At 30.4% G+C, this 19059-nt stretch overlaps 1 long non-coding RNA gene across 1 annotated transcript; it reads left to right on the top strand.

Moving 5' to 3' along the window:
* The first annotated feature begins 14990 nt into the window (after positions 1-14990).
* Positions 14991-18008, top strand: LOC117692899 (uncharacterized). The gene is made up of 3 exons (XR_010711495.1): positions 14991-15921; positions 16078-16212; positions 16929-18008. It is a non-coding gene; the product is annotated as an uncharacterized lncRNA (long non-coding RNA).
* The last annotated feature ends 1051 nt before the right edge of the window (positions 18009-19059 follow it).

Below are 19059 nucleotides of genomic sequence, written 5' to 3'. Positions count from 1 at the left end.
TGGTTCTAGTTTGATAGGAATGGAAAGCAAAATTTTCTGAATTATCAGTAAATAGTTAATCAAGACAGGTACATAGGTCAAAATCATAAAATTAGGTATTTAGTGACAGGGTCATAAGAAAGTGCAATAGCGTTCCGTTTATGTTTACTGTTGATTGCTATTAAGGCACTTCAAAGCAGCTATGATCTAAGGTTATCCAATGCATGCAACAAAGGCAACGCATGAAACGTTTGGTTATTTGTGTTCAAAACTAGGTATCTTTACATTTTTTAGATATTGAATACTAAGAAAATAAACACAAATAAACTTAATTAAGAAAAATTAATATGTATGACACATATTCAAATTTCGTTTTTTATTAGCTCATCTGAGCTGAAAGCTCAAGTGAGCTATTCTGATCACATTTTGTCTGCCGTCCGTCTGTCTGTTCGTCTGTCCGTCTGTCTGTCTGTCTGTACACTTTTCACATTGAACTTCTTTTTTTAAACCACTGGGCCAATTTCAACCAAATTTGGCACAAAGCATCCCTATAGAAAGGTGATTATAAATTGCAGAAGTAAAAGACCGATCTTTATTTAAAACGGAGAAAACCTCGAAACTGTAGAAAAAGGTGGGTGCATTTTTAAAAATCTTCTTCTCAAGAACTACTGAGTCAAATTCAACGTAATTTTGTATAGATAATTCTTATGGAAAGGAAAATATAAATTGCAAAAATTATCGGCGAATTCTGTTTCAAATTAGAATAATTTACGAAATTAAAAATAGAGATAATCGCGGTCAATCAGTTTATAACTTCGGGTTCGGTATTCCATATCGAAAACGAAAGTTCTTTGTATAAAGCAGCCATGTTTGAATGTTGACACATGACAAATAGGTCAAACTTACAAAGATGTATTTGCTTGTTGTGCAACTGTTTACGTGCGAAGGGATACTTGAAACATGCTTAACATATTTGTGCCGATTTTGTGAAGTGAATTGAGGTTAAATGACATTTCCACTCGTAACCGTGGTTTTACGTTGTTTTGAATTTCGTTCATACTTTTTAACTTGAGGGGAAATATCGCCTGTATTTTGGAATTTTTACGTATCGAATCAAATATAGACTTCAGTAAACCAGACAGTTAATTGTTTACCTGCGCAAAATGAGCAAAATCTGATGCACTAAGAACATATTATATTATATTTACATTACCCAGTGTCTTTGCCTGTGATAACACTACGTATCGATTTTGAACTATATAACCCATAATACAAATGACGCCAAATTGAGGCGCCAGCGGGGTTTGCTTATTTATATCTAAATGTTTAATCGTACGATGGCAAAACATTATATAAATATAAATAATAAGGAATCATTCTTGAATATTATGAGGTGATAATTTCGGTAGGGGTGTGATCAAATCTATCATAAAGCCCTCCGGGCTTTATTGGATTTGATAACGCTCCAACCAAAATTATCACCTCAGAATGATTCCTTATATAAATACTATACATTCTTTTGGTAATTCGGTACGATCTCTACATTATGGTTGATTATAATGCAACGTGTTTTGTTAAGATGCTCTGCATTTTCAGTCTAAACGGAGATTGTTTGTTATATATAGATGCTGAAATTTAGATTTATCACTAGAAATGTCTCACCAAACGTTAAATACTTGTACAGAAAAGAATGATATGCAGCAACAACTTTTTTGGGCCCCCTCCTTATACGATGAATCTACACCAGCTTTGTTGTTTTTTCAGACACAATTAAATAAAAACGACCTCTTCAAAACAGTTAAAAACATTACTGTTACAGGGATACATGTATTATTGCTATTCTTAAGAAAAAATTACAGCGGAAAATCATATTGATTTGTTAACGTTGATTTTGAATAAAGGGTGGGCCTTAGTAAAATAGAGCGATATGCCTGTCAAAACATTGCAGTCTGAGGCTCATTGGGAGGGGGGGGGGGGGCTAGACCTTATCAGAAATCTTGACAAGCAAAAAAAAAGATTTTGAGTACGGCTATATCTAACTTTGCAAAAACAAAGTGGGGCCCTCCACCCAGTTCCAACGCCTATGCATTGATTACCGGTATATATGTAATAGCTCTTTAACATATCACGTGCCAACATTTTTCATTCGAGCGTATTTATCGACCAAGTGAGTAAGGTTATAAAACGTAGCACGATTTCACGCCTGGTAAACAACAATCGTTTATAATGCGGAGGATTAATTTGAGCACCTTTGGGTACAATTTTCCTCTTTCATATATAGGAATTTTTTCTAATAAAATACAATAACTAGCTAGTACAATGTAGTTGAAGATGAATATGTACCTATATGCATGTTCTCATATATAATTTGATTGTTTTAAAAAGTGAGGGGGCAGAACTAAAATACATGTAAAGGGAATTGAAAGTTAAGATTGTACCCCTACCAAAAATTTAGCTTTATTTCTTGCATAGGATCTTATTTTTGGTAAAATGGTGTTTCATAAGGGTACAATGTCAAAGATTAAGTATAGGAAAATAAGTGTAAAATTTGGATACAATTTATTTTATGGTATTCTTTTTTTTTCTACCAAGGGGCCATATGGCACAATATCCTTTAAACACCCATATAAAGCCATTGTTGCTCAGGTGAACGAGGTGGCCCCATGGGCCTCTTGTTTTTTATTCAAATGTATATTTGTAATGATAATAATTGTTTGTGAATAATAATAATAATGTTTTGTAGAATCTTTAATAACATGATTACTGAAGCGCTAATATACTTTTTTGTAATTTTTGTTTTAAAGCTTTGAAAAATAACGTACATGTTAAACAAGTTTAAAAAACACTGCATATTTTAAGTGTACTTTTTATCAAAATATTCCAGAGACTCGGCTAAAATAAAGTAAAGTATTCGACTTGAATTTAGATAATGACAACTACAACCGACCTGTACATTTCTCAATGGCATGTTTGTTCAGGAATATAATTCAAACTTTACATTATTTTAAACATTGTGATATGAGTATTTTGTTTACTGCGTAATTTATATCGATTTCATTTTATATGTGTATTTAATTTTTGTAATTATGACATTGAAATAAATATATAAAACAGATTATGAAAATTATCATGCATGTATATTCAAGAGAACAAAAAATATCGATTTGTTTATTTTGGCTTTTGCAATTGTGAAAAAGAAATTTATGAGGAAAGAATGGTTGTTGCTAAAAATATAATTTGTGTAGTAAAATGATTTTCATCTCCTTTTACTACTTTTAAATTTATTGGCAGCCATATTTGCAGGTCACCAAGTATCATAAAACTTTTAATTGTCTATCCCTGGTCACAAGTGACAATAAACATATACAATGTAAAATAGAATGTTTTGCCTCCAACAATAAAAGGCTTTCGGCAGCTTTTTACACCCATTAAAATCGGTAAAAGTAAAAGGCACAAAAATGTTTCGATCGACATACTAGTATATATATGTTTTAGGTAGGATCGACAAGACTAATCTTGTTCTAAAACTTTATTGGTTTTGTTTAGAAAATAACATAAACATTTTAATATCTAAATTCCATGCACCCTGTACAATGAAACACGGGAAGTATACGTAACAACCGGAAGTATGAAGACTTACATATGGAGGTCATTTATATTTGCTATCTTCCTGTAGCATCATCATTTAATATTTCTTTCGTTTTTCAGAGAATGTAGATTATAGAGAACACATGGTATAATGTAAAGCCTAACCTGGTCTGGCCATGAATAAAATTTGCCTGGGCTCGCTTTTGGCCTCAAATTTGGCCTGGCTCCAAATGTTGGCCTGCTCAAAATTTCTGACGTAAAATCATATATTTTTTTAAGATTTTCAAATATTTATTTACTCAATGTTTGTTTTAATTGATTTTTAAGGGATACTCATATATGTAGTATTAAGGCATTTTGCCGATAACCTGTTAAATGCCTCAACCAGAGTAACTGATTACACCTTTGGTATTTCAATACCTGTGATATGAGTGCCGGAAGCTATAACTGAATTTTATATGAGGAGAAACAATTGTATAAATCACTTTCATTTTCGATAAACCAGCCCGAGAAAGCAAAAATGAGAGTGAGGTTGTTGAAAAGCTTTGGCAGAACTAAGTTAGTGGGAGTTTGCATCGCAATATATACTTCCAATGAAATATTATATACAGTTCCTAACGTTTAACATATTCCTTTTAGGTTTAAAATTGGAATTTTCACTTCAAAATTCAAAATGTAAACAAATACTTTGTTTACATAGCAGAGAAATAGAAGCCCTGTAACTATCTTATTACTGAACAAATGATACTCAAATACTCAAATGCCTAACTGAAGTGTTGTAATTATCTAAGTTAAAAAATATTTTTTGACAAAAATTGTGACTATGCCGCTTTAAAAGCATGTAGAAAAGGTCACTTTCTGTTGTAAAACTACCTATCTAATTCGATTTTCAAAAAAAATATCCATATTCCTAAGGTAAAAACACTCTATAACATATAGCAAATTGTAAATAATACTAGACACGATCTCGTTGCTAGCAACGAGGAGGTCTTCCGTCCGATTTTAGAAGCCGAGATACACTTGTAATCTTGATTTTGCTAGATAAAAAACCCAGCTAAACATAACTTAAGGTGGACGGCTACATCGTCACAATATGTCTGCCATCCGTTTGAAACGCCATTTTGTTCCGGATTGATAGCATTATGTCGTGGTACAAAATAGCTATACACTGTTCAATTGAACTCTTCTAACGAGGGAGATGAGATAAGAATGAAATCACCAAAACGTTTAAAAAATATGTCAATTCCCTTCGTGATTAAAGCTTTCAACTAACATTGATTATCAGCTGTTATGTAGAAAAAACGTGAAATCGAAATAAAATACTGTTTCCCTGCTAATGACAATACATATTTGTCATGTCATCTGCAAAAGAAGATCATAAATATGTGAGGGATTATCGATAAAGTTGAGCAGATAATTTTCACATGAAACCTATATGCATGATTAATATAAAACTTAAGTTCCGTAGTACAATCTCTTGTATTAATTGATTCCAACTTCCCAAATTTAAAAGCATTTGAAGTATAAGACTTGCATTGAAAGTTTGAAACTTAACTCATGTATTTTAATTAAAATAGATATAGCTAGGTAGGCTAGCAATAGCAGTGGAAGCCGGATTTGCAAGCCAAATGAGGGAACGATAGAATCTTGAAAAAGAGCATGTTTTTAATCACCACACGTACATGTGTATCACTATGGACATCTAATGTATGTATAAAATATGCATATGGTTGTTTATAATTTGTATTGTATATAAAAATTAATGTAACTACTAACATTTTGTTTTAATGATTTAAATATAAATATAATGCATTCATCAAAAATATAATTTTTCAGATTCAAACATTATAATAAGCACTACTAACCTTATTCCTACATTTTAGCATATACTTTTACCTTTTTTAAATTTTTCTTCGTGAATTTTTTAAATTAGAAAATTGGTCCCAAGATATTTGAGACCAAGTAAAATCAAGAAAGACAACTCTTAAATAGGATCTTTTAAACCAAGTTTTTTTTAATTAATTCAGTATTTCTTTTAATTTTTCAATTTCATTCAATTTCTTTTTTCCATCTAATTAACCAACGAATATTGTTTCTATTTTCAGATTATTGTGGGATTTCATCCAGCAGTTTGCCTTAAAAGAATTTTTAAATATTTTAGTTTCATATTTATGTGGATTCCAAAAAAAAAAAAATCATACAAACTTCATTCATGATTATTTTGTTTTTCATTTTCAAACTTTATAACATTTCACTTTCATTAGAGTTTTAAAACAGAAATGTTTAAAAATTTGACATATAAGGGGTTATCTGGAAGCAGACTGATATTTTGAAAATTCTCTTAAAAATAGAGTATTGTTAAATACTGTGCCTATTATTAGTTACCAATGCATGCAACAAATACTGTGCCTATTATTAGTTACAAATGCATGCAACAAAAATCTCCGACACTTATTTGGCGTAGACATCCCCCTTAAAATTATAGGAAAGGAGTGTCTTTATTCTAAATATCAGAGAGTATTATGTTTTAGGTGTAACAGCTTTGATTGAAAAAAACTACTCTTGACCCCTCATTTTAGGGGCTAGTTCCTTAATCTTCATATTAAATTAAAGGCCAATTAAAACTTTTTTTTTTTTTTTTTTTTTTTTTTTTTTTTTATTTATGTTTTTTATTCATGACTTTCACAGCTTTCTTACATAATACATTTCTTTTGGAATCTCAACATTTTTTTACAAACAATATACATGCAAGAATAGATATATAATAGTTCACAATGGTGTGAAAGTTTGTTTTTTATGTTTTTAGTGGGGGTGAGAAAGGACAGAACACATTGAGTGAAATAATATGCATATAAACACAAACAAAAGAAACAAAAGAAGAAAAGCAAATAAAAAATATAACATGCACACCAACTTATAAATTGACAGCTCTAAATTTAAGGATTTTCCAATATGTGATTATAATATACACAAACACCAGCATGAACATAATATTTAGCATGTACATGTACATATATTTATTTATGAGAGAAAAGAAGGCGGAGAGAAAAAAGCTGACGACCAATTAAAACTACACAAATTTTGTTCAATAAGTGTTTACGAATTCGTAATCGTTTTTGAGATATGCGAAAAAAAAGATTTTAGGGGCCGACTCTTACACGTATCTCCTTATCGGGGCCGTTTAATAAATTTTTGTGGGTTGAATATTGTTGAGTACATCATTTGAGCATCTTTTATTCTATACTGCTTATCAAATTATTTTTTACTACATATAGATGATCAAAGTTTTGAACCCCTAAAAACTAGAAGGGGCGTAAAAGCCCCTAAAAACCCTAAAATGTTACATATGAGAAAGTCATTATATTGTATGGGTACATAACTATAAGATAAACATTTCTGCTTCTATAACCTATTAATAAATACCCCTCAGTAAAGAGCTTCAAATAAAAAACTTTAGATCCCTCTGGGTCCTTAATTTTAGGGACCATTCCCTATTTCTTGGTATAAAATGAAAGGTGACCTAAAACTACACACATTTTGTTCAACAAGTGTTTAAAAATTTGTTTTCGTTTTTGAGATATCCAAGAAAGACGATTTTAGCCGCCAACCCCTTATCTCCTTATTGGGGCCGTTCAATGAAATTTTGAGGGATAAATATTGTTGAGTACATCATTTAGAGCATTTTTTCTTCTATACTGCTTGTCAAAATAGTTTTCCTTTACTAGATAAAGATGTTTAAAATTTTATATTTTCTGCCCCCTAAAAACCTCTAAATACGTCACACATGAGAAAGTCTTTAAATTATATGGGTACATAACTATTAGATAAACATTTCTGCTTCTATAACCTATTACAAAATACCCCTCAGTAATGAGCTACAAATAAAATACTTTAGACCACTCTGGGTCTCTAAATTTATGGGCCAGCCACTTTTTCTTGGTATTAAATGAAAGGTGACTTTGAACTACACACATTTTTTACAACAAGTGTTTACAAATTTGTAATCGTTTTTAAGATATCCAAGAAAGAAGATTTTAGGGGCCGCCACCTTATCTCCTTATCGGGACCCTTTAATGAAATTTTAGGGTTAAAAATTGTTTAGTACATCATTTTGAGCATCTTTTTTTTCTTAAATGCTTATCAAAATATGTTTCCTTTACTAGATATATATGATTAAAGTTTTGAACTTCTGGCCCCTTAAAACCGCGAAATACGCCACACACGAGAAAGTCGTTATATTGTATGGGTACATAACTATTAGATAAACATTTCCGCTTCTATAACCTATTACAAAATACCCCTCAGCAAAGATCTACAAAATAAAAGACTTTAGACCCCTCTGGGTCCCATATTTACAATATATCGTCTATCATCCCTGAAAATGTGAACTCAATATCTTTTACCGTTTAAGAGGAGTTAAATGTACAATCAGACCCTTTAAAAATCACTAAATCGTCAATATCTCAGAAACAGAAATGACGTCATCAATATAAAAAATTTCCAATCAGGTTCAGATCAACATCTATCAGATCTGAGAGTTTCATGAAAATCGGACGAGCCATTTCCGAAAACTTGCGTGCACAAAAGTAAGTAAAAAAAGGGAAAAAATAATTATAATGAGGAAAAAACCAAAGCCAAAACAATAAGATCTTCCGATGGAAACGGAAGACCGGTTTTTATCTTCCTATAATTTGTTAATGCTCAAGGCAATTATCTGTAAGGGGATATATGCATATGAATAGAGCGATTACATAATAACATATTCTTGGCAATGTGGTATATGCATAGTTTTCAGTAATGCGCCGTAAACGGGTTCAAACATGAATACGATACCCTGGTACTAGCATAGTTATCCTACACATTGTTTGTTAAAGTTTCTCTTAGTTATATAGACAAAATAATGCAATCAATGAAATTATTGAACAATCGACAAAACATGCTTTATTCACCGACTTGACAAATTTATCTTCTATATGTCTTATATTTAAAATAATATATAAGGGTATCATAGATATGTAAAATCTGTCAAATATCATATGCATTGATATTAACAGATAAATAAACAGTACCATATATTTATTATTTCCTTCCTTCAAAACCTCTTGCCTGACGTCACTTGTTTCAAATAGCAATCAGATAAATAGGAAAATATGCATATATATCATAGTTCCGCAATGTACTTTCCATTCACTTTTCGTTTGATTAGATAAAATGGATATAATATTAACTACATTTATAATTACAGCATTTGAAGTTTTCAGTCAAGGTAATTTATCATGAAATCATTTTTATTAAGTTCTATTTTGATAATTAATGTATGCATTTAAAAGTTTCAGTATAATTATTTCATTTATTTTTAGCCGTAATGTCGTGTTGTGTGGTTATGCGGTTATTTCAAAAACCTTTTGAGAAGATATAATCTAAATACATTTAATAAACAAAATATACTTGCAAAATACAGGCAAGTGGTATTAACCCCTTTTATAGCCAGTTTTCCGCGGTGAAAGCCTGCTGTATGCTAAATTTTTCCCACTTTCGTCAACTCCAGTCATGTTTATGTAGACCTTTCATGGACACAACTGAAATGAAATTTATTATTTACCCCTTAAAGGGGTTTTTTGTCATATTTATGTTTGTACATGTTCATTTTTGGCTAATGAAATATATCTTAAATACCTACAGTCTCTTCAGAAACGGCAACAAACAAGTTCTTAACCTCCTCTTTAAATTGAGGCCAAATTGAATATAGGTATCGGAATTACTCATTTCATGATTTAATATAGAGCGTCAAGAAATTGTTTATTTTCTGCATAATTCCTTTAAAACCATAAAGTACGGGGTAAAACGATTCTCCATGTCAATTATGACGTCAAAATTGTATCATTTACTTTATTTTGGTCGTAATTGATCTTGTATTTATACATTTATGTTACATAGCACATCATTTTAAATATCCTACCCTCTTTAATATATATAACTTTGCTATTTGTCGACTGTACCAGAAAGTCAATTGACATTCAAGTGGACTTATGAACTCGTCTTGTTGTCGTAGTTTATTTAGCAATGTACTATTTTCTTGTTCACTTTTAGGTCTCTTATCTTTAAAAATGCATATCATAGCTGTTTTGTATCTTGATGTAATTTGTTTTAAAAGTTTTGAGGTGCAATTTTGTTGTCTGTTACTTAGTTTGTTGTATATATTTGAAAAAAAACACGATGAAATTCTATAGATTTAAGAAAGGGCATAAAATAGATCACTTGCGTATTTTAAAAAAAAACTTGGAGTTTTATTTCTTGTCATTTTATTAAGTATTTGCTCACCTGATCTGAGAGTGAAAGTTAGCTTGTCTGATTTTGCCTGTCGTCCGTCAGTCAGTAGAAGTTTAAAATTTTCAACATCTTCTCAAGAACCACTGGGCCAAATTCAACCAAACTTAGCACAAAATACCCTTAGGCAAAGGGAATTCAAAATTGTGAAAATACGTAACCACGCGATTTTTCAAGGGGAGTTAATAATGAGTTAGTGAACAAAAAAAATTTCAAAAATCTTCTTCTCAATACTCAATTGGCCAGAAATGCTAATATTTATGTGCATTCTCTGGTAATGTAAATTTAAATTTGTAAAAAAAAACAACAAAACATGATATCTGCGGGTAGGATGTGGCTAGAATGAGGGGGTGGTTGAATTTTACTTAGGAAACTATAGCAAACAACCTTTCAAAATCTTTTTCTCAAAACATTCTCGGGTAGGGTAAATTCAAAGTTTAAATCATGATCCCAGGGGAAAGTTAGGGTCATTATGATATTTTTTTATAGAAATGTATAGAAAAAAATATTTAAAAATTGTCTTCTCTGCAACAAATTGGCCAGAAAAGCTGTACTCGCGTGGAATAATTCTCATATAGTGTTGATTCAAATTTATACGTACATGTATCATGATCCCCGGGGTAGGCTGGGGCCGCAATGTTGGAAGGGGTCAAATTTAGATTTAAAAAATAATTCATATGCTTGTGAACTTAAATATAAAAATACATGGTTTCTCTAAAATGCAAGCATCTTGACATATTTTGGATTCTCAATTGCTTAGCACCTGGACATTTTTTGCCCCCATCCCCCACCCCCACCAAGGACTCAAAGTTTGATGTAGGTTCATAGATATTTGCTTAAGATCTTCTTGATAACTGCAATATTCATTATGTGATATGAATTTGAAATTATCCAATTGTTCAAAATGGCTCAATGTTTAACATTATATCTGAAGTAAAATTTGAAAATCGGTTCATATTTTTATTCTACTATATTGTCCATGGTTTGTGTACTTGACTCGATAAATCTGATTTTTTCTCAGTTTTTTTTTTCAATAAATTTGGTCATTTTCAATACAAGAAATATTTCATCATTACATGGGTGTTAATTCATTTTATACCCAACAAAAACCTTGCTGTAATGAGGTTTGGCAGTATGATAAAAAATAAAAGTATTATTGACAAAATGATAAATTGCACGCCAGATGTAAATTTTTGAACGACAATTTGCGTCAATTTTCCGCACTTGCGTATGCTTTTATATATAGCATTTTAACTTTGTAAAATTTTTGTTTTGTTGACAGTTTATGTGTGACGTGTTTGTTTAAGCTACAATTCAAAATCAGGTTTAGGCTGTCCTGATGGTTTTTGTGGAAGCAATTGTTCAACACAAAGTCAATACCCAACTTATGGTGAGCAATGGAATCACATGTGTAACTCTACTGAGGAGTTATGTAACCATGTCACAGGATGTTTCAACATCAAGATATGATGTATTTTAGTTACGTTAAATATAACGATGTTAATACATAATTATACGTTTTCAAATTCTACATGTTAATTGGTGTTACATAGTACAAAATAATTAAAATAAATACAATAAGTATGTAGTCTCATAAAAGAACTATAAATATAGATAGTAACTTTAAATGAAACTGTAAAAATAACACCATGGATTTATCATTTTTTATATCTCTCTGTTAAAATTAATTTTAATACGTTCAAAACAAAATGTGTTTTTTTGTACTAGTATCTCAAACACATTAAATATATATAGTACTTATAAGACCTAAGATTCATATAAAACCTAGATCTAGACCTAGATAAAGTAAAATGAAAAAAGGTTGTAAAAATTGATAACTTGATATTAAATTAGTACCCCTGTCAAAGAACATTGTTTCTTTCTTAACAAACATAAAAAATAAACAAACAAAACACGAGAAAAAACCCCAACCGACATTTAATGTAATCGATAGTAATCACCAGTAATCATTATTACAGGATGGAAAATTATCGATTTTTAACATTTTTTCTGAAAATTGATGTTATCAGCTTGTAACTACCGGGGTATTACTTTTTTGAATCCAAAGTAATTGTAGTTTAAAAGATTACTTTTGAAAGTATTCAACTCACCCCTGTACAAAATGTTTCCAATTAGCAATAAAATTGAAAGCAGTGTTCAAATTATGCCACTCATTTTGACCTTATTACAATTAAAAATAAATATAAGATGTTTAATCCTTCATTTTTAAGAGATGTCACAATCATCGCATTTTGAATTTACTATTTACATTTTTGCACAAAAGAAATGCTTCATATTTAATAAGAATGTCATATCTTTTTGTTTGAACTTTTCAATAAGATGTGTTTATTGGGACTAATCCTATGGTTCTCTTTGTTGTGATAGTACAAGGCCAGCACAGATTAATTTAACAATTTGATTTGATCGTTTTGCGACCACATTAAAGACTGTTGTTGTTACTATTGTTGACCTTACAATAAATCAATTTTTCTTACAAATATGCGGATGTTCTAGCATTTGACTTTTGTTTGTTTAATGCTTCTAAGAACTTAGTAACAATGTGGTTAGAATAAGTGACCAGCATTAGCATAATATATGTATAGATACTAGATACTAAAGTTTGTCATATTGCAACGACAGGAAAATATCCCGATAATTGCATTTACGATTATCAATTTCCCTTGGTAAATTAAGATGTTAGATAAAATATTATGCAATTATTTCGCGGGTATTTAAAGGCTTCCCTATCGAATTCACGATTCTTGACTATTAACTACTTGTTTGGAGACTCTCCATGCTACGTGTAAACTAATAGAGAGATAGTTTAATGCATGTAAAAAACGCTTGGCGCCAATGAACGATCAATACAATCTTAGTATATTTTGAAATTGGAAAAGCAAATAAGTACCGATGTGACTCATGCTGGGGGAACATACCAATTTACCCAGTTATGTAAAAATCGAGCTTAAAAAGTGAAAATGTGTCTTATTTTGAAAGTGGCGCGAATTATTTTGGAAATTTAAAAATATAAACGGAATATTGATATTAATTCTCATTAAGAACTTCAAAATACATTACTTTTGAAAGAGTTTTCATTAAGATATTTCAGATTAAATGTCATATATCAAGCGCAGGTGCAATTTTTGTAAACATTTGCCGTGTTACGATAGGAACGTAACGTGATTAAGAAGTACATAACAGATGACAAAAAGGCATGAAGTCTAGTGTTGGATGTCGCATTAATTTATGTAATAAAGATTTACAGAAATTTGTCTGGTTAGAGTATGTTCTCATTAATTAAAACTGTACAGTTTTACGATATATTATTTTTAGCTTTGGACAGCCTTAACAAAGCTACATTCCTCGTATCCATTTAAATGAGAATCTAGGAATGATTAAAAGGCAATATTAACTGTAATGTATTTTATTAAAGTAAACACCTGTATAACATAGTAAAAGAAAATTTACAATCAAAACGGTTAGATCAAATAATAACAATAGTTTATTTCTATGTTTCATTTTAGACTGTCCAGCTGGATTTCACGGTGTAAATTGTACAAAGCATTGCATATATCCAAATTATGGTGTACTATGTCAGCAATTTTGTAACTGCTCCGATGGCTTCATTTGCGACTACATCGAAGGATGTATAAACCATCAACAAGGTTGTATTTTTTTATTATCTGCAAAATTGATTTGCAAGAACCTTAGAATAGATTCATGTTAACATACACTGTATGTGATGTATGTCAGGTTACAATAATAAAATAGATATGCATTTATCAAAGCACAAAGGTATATGCTGTATGACTTTACATACTATGCCTACATAATAACATTTTTTTACAATATAACATCGACTTAAAGGAACCTAAACGACACGATATGAGCTCAAAACTTTCCATTTTAAGAATCTATATGTAGCTGGAATAGTATAGATGAATATTTGTAATAAATCATAAAAGTTTTAAAATCACAAATTGAGTTACTATAGAGAGTTTGAAATTCTTTGTTAGGTAAACAGTCTGATTAAAGCCATCCTCCTTCTCATTTCACTCGGCAGGGTTGAAGAGGTATCGATAGGAGGTCATCCCCACATGCTCTTAAGCATTAAGGTTAAGCAAAGGATTTATACTGCTTTCAACAATCTATTAGAACTGACAATCGAAAAGAGATTTTAAAAAATATGCTTGTTTTCTATGACGTCCAGTATTTAAGGTGGAATAACACATCATCACAAAATGGCTGACCGCTGATCGAAATGACATTTCGTTATATTAAAAGTATTCTATCGACTTTAACATGTAACTTACTCCATAGCCGAGTGGATAAAGGGTCTACTGTGGTTTCATTAATTTTCAAGGGCATCAATTTTCGTGGATAAAGTGAAAATCACAGTTTCAAGGATACGTAAATTCGTGGCCGATGACCCTAACAATACAAAATGTTAATAAAAATCGCTCTTCAATGAACATTTAATTTCGTGGATCAACTAAACAACGAAATCCATGAAAATTGGTATTCAACGAATATTGATGAAACCACAGTATTTTGTGATCTGTACATCGTGAGTTCGAGCCCCGCAGGGTCTTTTGTTGTTACTTACTGAAATAATTATTTAAGATATTCATTTTTTATCCCCAAACTGCAAATTTTTCGCTTATCTGACATATGTTCAGTTTATTTATCATTATATCTTTCATTATCAAATAATATCATGTTAATTTGAGTGACTTTTTCCAGGTGTGTTATTCCACCTTAAGAGTTTTAACTTCTCTTCAAACAAATTAAAGAATGTATGTGATTGGTTTGGATAATTTAAATTTATGCAAATGTAAAGGTCGAGTGAAGATGACTTTCAGACTCTGACGATTGTTAAATGACATTAGAGATAGGGTCAGGCGCCATGGAGGAGGGAGCATCTTCTGCTGACCTTTCGTGTGTTCTTTGTCGTAATTGGGGTAACGGAAAAATCCGTAAACAGTCAGGTGCTTGATTGTGGTTTAGCAACAGTTTTTATAAAAGTCAGTCAGCAGGTTTGGAAGATTTGCTTACAATGTCGTTGCATCGTGTAAGGAGAGAGGATGGTTTTAATTCGACTTTTATGTGAACAAAGCTCGAGTCTTGTTATTGTTTATATGTGTGATATTGGTATGAATTCGATCAAGTGTTGCTTTTTGTTGATATTTTTTTTTTACATTGAATCGGTTAATCTTGTTTGACACGAGTCGATTTATCAAAGAAAGGACATTTTCTGTTCTTATTTGGAAAAAAAATCAGACTCGAGCTTCGTATACATATCAATGCTATCTTACCTCTGTTACTCGCTTGTAGCTTGACTTCCAACATTTGATTTTTGTCAATCATTCAAACTGTACAAGTAAACAAGTAGACTTTAACGGACGAAATGTTTAAATTTAAAATCTTCAAAATGTTTTTCGCGTTTACAGTATAGCTTTACTACCTTAAACTACCATTACACATATTGATACACTTTTGTTTTCACCCCATTCAGGAATTGATGAACAATGATTAACTTGTATCTTAAAAGTCCCATTGTCTTCAAAAGGTTGCTGTGTTTAACAAATATGCGACTAGTTAACACGTCTTTAGATTTAGTTAATTTTGATAATTGAAGCATTTAGTGTCAATGAAGTTCAAATAAGTAACCAGTCGGCGCATACCTTCGGATATAGATACTTGGAAATAATATTATATAATTGGTTGCGTCCACAAAAATAGGCGAATGCTTTTCATTAACGTAAATCAGCGTCTAAAAGAAACAAAATCTCGTTTTTTAATTGATAATTATCGACGTTAAACATAGTTAATATTTTAAAATAAAAATATATTCTAAATCTTTCATGTCAAATGATAACTGATATAAATTTATGTGCTTCATTTGAGGCTGTCCTGTTGGATTCTACGGGAGAAAATGTGTTACATCCTGCAGATATCCAAACTATGGTGAACGATGTCAGCAAAGGTGTAACTGCCCTAAAGAATTTTGCGATCACATCGAAGGATGTACGAAGTATCAATATCAATAGTGCTATTTTATAACAATACGTATACTAGTACTGCCTTAAAACTGATATAATTGAGAGAAGAATTATTAAAGTTTTAATCTACAATTTGTGCAAAGACATATATTACCAAATTTCTTTGAAAACTTTTTTTCAGGCTGTCCTGATGGTTTTTGTGGTAGCAATTGTTCAACACCTTGTATATATCCTTATTACGGTGAGCAGTGCAAGTACCGCTGTAACTGTACTGAGGAGTTATGCAATCATATTACAGGATGTACAGGACAGCAAGGTACAGTATGTTTTTGTCATATTCTACACAATGTTGTTTATGAATATTTTAAATGTATTTTATGTTGAAATGATAATTAATAAATGTAATACTACATGTAAATCAAATTCACAATGAACATAGGGTCATATAGATGAAACAAATGCTTTTTAGTTGTTGCAATTGGGGGTGTTGTGTTAATGACCTAATTCAAATAAAAGGAAATAAGCTTATTCACAATAATATCCTTGACTAAATAAGTTCTAGGGGCAGAAAAAGGAATTAAATTTTTTCTTTGAGTTTTTTTCTCTTTATTGCCAGATAAAGAAAGGATACAATATAATGAACCACCCTCACTTATCATATTAAACAAATATTGTAATTGTTGTTAGAATTTCTTTTAGTCAGATCTAAACTCTAAGCAAAGTAAATTATTTTAGTCACTAAATTCAGAGAATTGAAACAGTATGCCTTAAAAGTGAGCTAGTTATCAAAAAAGTGATTTTCTTATAGTGTTTTACTTTTTTATTAGATTTTTTATTCTGCCTTTAATCAAAAAAGATTATACTGACATTTTTAATATATATACCAGTAAGAAGCATTTGTGAATTCTTATTAGATTGTTCTGTTCTTTGTGCACATTGCATAAAATATCAAAATACAACTGTTTAAGCATATATCTATGTAAAATGTCTTATATCAAGATCTCTCTAAATATGTGGGTATTTTATTCACAGAATTGTTCACGGTGCCGGGAGATTTAGATGAAAATGTTAACATAACAAATAAAACGATCATGGAGAAACATCAAACAGAGTATGTGATCGGGATCTGCATCTCAGTTGTACTCGTTGTCGTCAGTGTTTCCGTCATAATCAAACTTCGCAGAACAAAGAAAACGAAAGAAGATACACCTCAAACTTTATCATCATATGTGGAGTGTCCAATGCACAGCATGAGGTCTGGTCATAGTTATGAGAGTCTGTTTGTCAACAGAAGAAACGATCCAGATGCATACGAAAATACCCGCTACAATAACTCCTTCTAATTCACTATGTACAAATTCATTAATTTTTAATGAAACGCTTGTTTTCTTTTAAACTCTTTAGTACTGCAAAAGAGGTTATTTATCTCATTTTTGGAAGTTGATATTAATCAATATTCCTATGCAGTTATTCTGGGAAAAGGAAAGTTAAAACAGTGTTTGGACCTACATGTAAGCTTAAACATCACCGCTGAAAAAACTTGGTTCTATCTTGAAGATAAACAATAAATTTGATGTAGTATTCAGAAGCATTATTTTTGAAGGAAACGTATTTATGAGTACCTTGAAAATAGTCAGATTTCAAATGATACGAACGATTTAGATATTTTTTGCAGTCATATGTATTCCTATATGTATTATAAATAAGAATTGATAAAAAAAAAATTGCTTTGATACAATTTTCTAGAAGTTTTTCGATTACTGATACAACGTTGAGTTTTATGGCGTTAATTATATCTATTATTTTTACACAACATGATTTATATTCGGTTTTTGTCTTTTGCTTGGAATTCTTGTCGGAAAAGCACGAGAATTCATAAAAGAATCAAAAATTGCGTGATTATTGAAATACAGCAATGAACTACTTGCCATGCAAAATTACATATCATTGATTTTGGAATGAATAATAATAAATAAATCAACTCCCGTCAGTACTATAGTACTTTGATTCACTTATGTTATCACATGTCAGATAATTGTGCCGTTGCGAAGTCTTAAATTTGCTATCTTCCGAATTGAATTTTGTAACATTCCAAAACCTTTTTACATAAGCAATACTACAAAAATGTATTTAAAGATATGACATCCTGATGCATTTCCTGGATTTTTTGGTCTTTTTATTGTCATTTGTTTAAGTCAGCTCTCTTCGAGGAAATTAAACAAATGTTTATAAATAGTAATAAAACTTGTATTGATTTTACTTTTATTTCAATTTTTTAATTGATATTTTAATTTGATATAGTTCTATAGAAAACATGGAAATGAATCAAACTTTAATTTTAAAATAATTTTATTATGTGAATTTAGAATATAATTTATTATAACGTTTGCTTTTTACATGATCATTACGTATAGCAGAAATTGTTAAGTTATTTAGAAAAACGTTATTTCTTTGTTTCATGTTATTTGAGCCATTTTATCAAATAAGAGTATGACTACAACTTGCTTGCCCATTAACTCTGTTGTTATTTTTTTTAGACGCTGTGGGATAGGATATATTTGCCTATGCCTACTTTATTTGTTTTTTCATTGAAAAACTTGATAATATTCTTAGATAACATCTATTTGCTCTTTTAAAATATTTGCAAATAATGCAGATGAAACAGAGAAATTAAAGAATGCATATTTTTACTTTGAAAATTTAAAGAAATGTCGAAATGATAAAATATTGTTCTATTTTTTTTCATCAAATTATTTCTAAATATAAAGTTGATCTGACAAATTTCTTCAGGTGATTCGATATCCATTCATTACTTTTAATGTGATGTAAGTGTGATGAAAAACGACTTGGTCATCTTTATAAATTCAATATTCATATTAAAAAAAACTCCTAGCAATGACAGATACATTTGTAATTATTTAACTTTACACTTTGTTCAATACAATTTACATGTCTACTTTTGAGCATTTGTGGCTGTCTTCTATTGATAATTAATTTCCTTTTCACTGGTATATATTATTCTTCTATGCATTTCAAACATAAACCTTTGAAGCAAATGATGTATGGAATGATTGTTTTGCTTAAAAGTGTGCATCATTTGACCTCTTTTTAATAACATGTACTATTATTTACGCAATTGTCAAATATCCATCGATACATATAC

The sequence above is a fragment of the Magallana gigas genome, chromosome 3, assembly GCF_963853765.1.
Source record: "Magallana gigas chromosome 3, xbMagGiga1.1, whole genome shotgun sequence".
In the NCBI taxonomy this organism is placed as follows: Eukaryota; Metazoa; Mollusca; class Bivalvia; order Ostreida; family Ostreidae; genus Magallana; species Magallana gigas.
Note: the sequence above shows the minus strand (reverse complement) of the source record. Positions and strands in the feature narration are given on the sequence as shown.